We start from the raw sequence: 6,000 nt of genomic DNA on the forward strand, positions 1-6,000 counted from the left end.
TTGGCAATGTTAACACACGTTTCCCATGCCAATAAAGCCCTTAAATTGAATTGAATTGATAGTAAGGTCGCAATGACACAGAAAGCAGTTCAATGTCGGGGTACAGAGTCGCTCTCTTACCAGGATCGGGGTCCGCTCTGACCAGGGTGAAGGTGGCCGGCTCCACTTCTCTGTCCGGGACTCTGTCATCCAGCCAAGTCTCCCAGCTGTATTGGGATTACAGCTGCCTGCAGCGTTTTCATTATTTAGTCCGTTCGTAGCGGGTATGTACACGATCAACAAGATCAGTCCAAAACCGAAAGATCGGTTCAAAGCAGAATGTTTGCAGAATGTTTGTAAACTAAGTCTACAAATTAAAAACATAAAATAACGCCACACTGCAGGTCACAACAGAGACGCTGCTAGCCGCCATTGTCTTAGTTACGTTCATGGTTACGTCACGTATGACGAAAGCGCGTAAGTGCATGCCCACAGACACCCATAGAGAATGTATTGAAAGCTTTGAAATTTGAAAAAAAAAGATTTTACATGACAGGCTATGAGAGACTTCTGGGCGATTTTCAACTTGACTGAAATCGCCCCAAAAACGGGCGGGGCCATTTGAAGCACGACTTTAGCCTGATTTGATATTTAGTGGCTGGCAGATCAGACGTGAACACTGATAACTACTGTTGCCGTGATATAATTGATTAGAAAAAAAATCCCTTCCTTTTCCCGTTTGGCAGTGCGTCGCCCATATCGCCCTATTGAACACACCGCCCATGCTCAGGGTTAATATTACTCCCAAAGCTCTTACGAAGCATCCACCCAATCACTATTACTCTTACTCTCACTCTTACTTTAGTCCATGTTCTAAATGTTTCCACAACAATCTATTGCTCTCAGAGCTCTTAAAATAGAATGCACAAGTCTTTATGTGAAACCACATGTACAATACTGTATCAGATTAATATGCAAAAGTACATCTACAGAGTATACTGTACATAACAGAAAAACTAAACATACATTCCAATAGCATCGCCATGCCCATAACAGGATACAGGAGTTCAGGGTTACAAACAAATTATAAAATATACATATTTTAAGATATTGTCAAGCGTACTTACAGAGTGAAGGGGAGACGTGTTGTAAGTTAACTTACTCTCAGTCTGAGTAAATAGACACTGAGTTTGATGTTTGAGGTCTGTGGTTGTCACAACTTTGAAATAGTCAGTGACCATAGAGTTTAATTGAGGGCGCATTTGCTTCAAAACCTGTTTTAGCAGCCATTGAATAGCACCCTTTCAGTTGGTTTACTGACTGTCATTAAAGTCATTGAAGTTGAAGTAGAAGACGTTAACAACTTTAAAATGTAGATAGCCCTCAATGGCGCTTCCCATTCTGTTACAGAAGCCATTATGACAAAGATCCAAAGATGTACCCTCTATCCGATTCTATGTCAGGGACCAAGAAGCTGATGCAGAGAGGGCTTCCTTCCTCAGTCAAATAGACAGTGTTCGAGAGCATCAAAACTGTGATGTATCATGGGTAAATTGTGACTTACTGACTGATCTATAAATAATATTGAGTAGTTATTTATCATGCAAGGTGATTTGTAGATAATAATAATAATAATATGCCATTTAGCAGACGCTTTTATCCTAAGCGACTTACAGTCGTGCGTGCATACATTTTTGTGTATGGGTGGTCCCGGGGATTGAACCCACTACCTTGGCGTTACAAGCGCCGTGCTCTACCAGGTGAGCTACAGAGGACCACGACTCACCTATAAAGTCGGCTGCAATGTCAAACACTCCCACATTTACATAACATTATTGTCACGATCGTCTAACAGAGTGGACCAAGGCGCAGCGTTGAAAGTGAACATATCCTTTTATTTTACAGATCACACGATCAAAACAATAAACGATAACGTGAAGTCTACGGTTTAACACGAACCGAAATGAACAAGAAACCACAAACACAAAGTGAAAGACAGACAGTTAAATATGGCTCCCAATCAGAGACACCCAGCTGACACTCGTTGCCTCTGATTGGGAGTCACTCAGCCCAACATAGAAAATCAAACATAGAATTACACACCCTGGCTCAACATAACATAGTCCCCAGAGCCAGGGCGTGACAGTACCCCCCCCCAAAGGCGCGGACTCCGGCCGCGCCAAACAACCACAACAGGGGAGGGACCGGGTGGGCACTCCGCCTCGGCGGCGGATCCGGCTCCGGACATGACCCAGGCACGGGTTGTGCTGGACTGACGACGCACACCCCTGGCTTGATGCGTGGAGGAGGAACGGGCCGGACCGGGCTGACGAAGCGCACCCCTGACTTGGTGCGGGGAGCAGGAATGAGCCGGACCGGGCTGACGACGCGCACCACTGACCCGGTGCGGGGAGCTTGGACGGGCCGGACCGGGCTGGCAACGCGCACCACAGACTTGGTGCGGAGAGCAGGAACGGGCCGGACAGGGCTGACGAAACGCACCATAGACTTGGTGCGGAGAGCAGGCACGGGCCGTGCCGGACTGACGACGCACACCACTGGCTTGGTGCGGGAAGCTTGGATGGGCCGGACTGGGCTGGCGACGCGCACCACAGACTTGGTGCGGAGAGCAGGAACGGGCCGGACAGGGCTGACGAAACGCACCATAGACTTGGTGCGGAGAGCAGGCACGGGCCGTGCCGGACTGACGACGCACACCACTGGCTTGGTGCGGGAAGCTTGGATGGGCCGGACTGGGCTGGCGACGCGCACCACAGACTTGGTGCGGAGCGCAGGAACGGGCCGGGCTGGGCTGTCGACGCACACCGTAGGTTTGGTGCGGGGAGCAGGAATAAACCGGACCGTACTGGGGACACACACCACTGGCTCTACACCGGGATCTGGAACGGGCCGGACCGGACTGGCAACACACGCCAGTACCTCTCGCCGTGCCTCTACACCCTCCATCCCCTCTTCTACCAGTGGCCCCCGTAACCTGGCGGCCTCCTCTGCAACCCCGCTGGACCGCTCCATAGCGGCCTCCTGCTGCCCCGACGTCGTGAGCCCCCCCCTAAAAATTTTCTGGGGGTCTCTCCTCCCCGTGGGCCAGGCCTCCATCATTCTCGCCAGACTCTCACCCCACTGCTCCAAACTCCAACCTCTCTCCTCTTCTTTTGGCTTGGCCCAGTCGAGACTCCTACTCAACTGCTCCCAAGTCCATCCTCTCTCTTCTTCATGCTGCTTGGTCTTGTTATGGTGGTTTCTTCTGTCACGATCGTCTAACAGAGTGGACCAAGGCGCAGCGTTGAAAGTGAACATATCCTTTTATTTTACAGATCACACGATCAAAACAATAAACGATAACGTGAAGTCTACGGTTTAACACGAACCGAAATGAACAAGAAACCACAAACACAAAGTGAAAGACAGACAGTTAAATATGGCTCCCAATCAGAGACACCCAGCTGACACTCGTTGCCTCTGATTGGGAGTCACTCAGCCCAACATAGAAAATCAAACATAGAATTACACACCCTGGCTCAACATAACATAGTCCCCAGAGCCAGGGCGTGACAATTATAGAATTTGTAGCAAAAATCCCATTCAAGTCATGGGACCGATATTAAAATTTCACATATTAACATTCGCACATCATGTTCAAATCATCTATATATGACTGTTGATCTTCACAATGCATTTTTTACTTTTGGATGATTTCGACATGATGCACGAAAAAGGCTAACATCGGTTGCATGACTTGAATGGGATTTGTGCCACAAATGCTAAAACGTTGGAAACAGTGCCAGGGGAAACTAAACCAAAGTATGGATTGCTGTCATACCATGTCCATAGACTGCTAACAGGGTAAGAAAACCAATGTGTCATTTTGTAATTTGGGGGAACCTTCTAGATATGATAGCAATATGTTAGCAAGAGAATAGAGGTGTAAGGCCTAGCTTTGGTTTGGTGACATAGCTCTTCAGTCCATGTTCTCTGGTGGTTCTCTTCAGTCCTTGTTCTGTGGTGGTTCTCTTCAGTCCAGGTTCTGTTGTGGTTCTCTTCAGTCCAGGTTCTGTGGTGATTCTCTTCTGTCCAGGTTCTATGGTGGTTCTATTCACTACAGGTTCTGTGGTGGTTCTCTTCAATCTAGGTTCTGTGGTGGTTCTCTTCAGTCCAGTTTCTGTGGTGGTTCTCTTCAGTCCATTTACTGTGGTGGTTCTCTTCAGTCCAGTGTCTGTAGTGGTTTTCACCCATGGATGGTCTGATACACGGAGGGCTGAGCGTCTCTCTGAAGAGCTGTGAATGTGTCACTGGGCGAGTCCCTCACACTTTGAGAGTATGAGCACTTCACAACTGTCTCTCCCTGCCTCCCTCCCTCTCTCTCTCTCCCTCCCTCACACTCTCACACACACCCAAATACAAAATAAACACATACATTAATGCATACTTACTGCCAGTGTATCATAGTCAGGGCCCTTGGTTCTCATTTTCAGAGCTGTGTACGAGTCACTGTTAGGGTCAGGATGGACACTGGAGGGAGAGAGAGAGAGAGAGAGAGAGAGAGAGAGAGAGAGAGAGAGAGAGAGAGAGAGAGAGAGAGAGAGAGAGAGAGAGAGAGAGAGAGAGAGAGAGAGAGAGAGAGAGAGAGAGAGAGAGAGAGAGAGAGAGAGAGAGAGAGAGAGAGAGAGAGAGAGAGAGAGAGAGAGAGAGAGAGAGAGAGAGAGAGAGAGAGAGTGAGAGAGAGCTGTGTCAAGATGACAGTAAACATTTTAGAAAATAGACTACAGTGGCACAGTAAATTAATGTCACTAGGTGTGGAGGTGGAATTTTCAATTATATAATCACCTGTGTGTCTGCTGTGTATTCACTTCCTCCTGTTACTCTCTGTAAAGAGGGACCGAGTGAGTTCTGCTATCTAGTGACCACTAGTGGAAGTTGATATATTTCACATGTAAACCTGGCTCGGAAATGCTGACCTCCTTCAGTGTGCAGTAGATGGTGACTAGAAGAGCTCCATCAGTCAGGACAGCCCCCACCCCCACCACAGGAACCCACGGAAACCCTGGAGTCTGGAGAGCTGGACACAGGCCAGTGTGTGTTGAATACAGAGATGGAGATATGACATAGTGTAAACCAGGGAAGAAGAAAATGAAAACATATATAGTCCTACTAATTCTATGACATATGATATGATAAGTGTGTAACATTGTTAATGATTCTTTACTGTTGTTGACCTGTGTGATTATCAATAAATAGATGAAGATTAGGTGTGCTTACGCTGAACATATAGTTCTAGAATTATATCACACATACTGACATCTGACATTGAGAGTCTCTTCAGGAGAGGGGAGATCCTCATGGCCTTCTACAGCACAGGAGTATCTGCCTGCATCCTCACTGCTGACTGGGTCTAGGACCAGGTATTCATGTCGGTTGGTTAAACGTTGTCCGTTCTTGTACCAGATTTAGGTGGGGTTGTCCTGCAGAAAGCATATGGACTCACAGAACAGTAAATGCTGCTGTCTCTTTATGATGTTGGTTGGATCCTTAATCCACTCTGAACACCTGGAGTAAAACAACATAATTAAAACCCTACATCACCCTGAATTAAAACCCTGAATCACGAACTTCCCTACACAGATTATTCCTATTGTAACAATGTAAAAACCATTAACATATTAATCCATGTCACGCATTGCTGCATTTTCACTGTGTCCATAACAGGCTTGCAAAATTCTGGTAACTTTCACCAAATTATCATTTTTTTCAGAATATTCCCGGAATCAGAAGGAATTAATCCTCCTACTAGGAGTTCTGGGAATTTTGGGAAAGTTACCAAAATGTTGCATCCCTAGGCAGGACTCACATTCACCTGTAGTTATGCGGCCCCGAGCTCGTTGCCAAATTTGAATTTTTTAAGGATAAAGCAATGTTTAAAAGCCTAGGGAAAAGACTTGCTGGCACGAAAATAGGCATGAATGATCAGTTCCCGAGGGAGATTGCAGAAAGGATTAAAAGGGA

This window comes from Coregonus lavaretus, assembly GCF_964263955.1.
Source record: "Coregonus lavaretus genome assembly, contig: HAP1_SCAFFOLD_419, whole genome shotgun sequence".
In the NCBI taxonomy this organism is placed as follows: Eukaryota; Metazoa; Chordata; class Actinopteri; order Salmoniformes; family Salmonidae; genus Coregonus; species Coregonus lavaretus.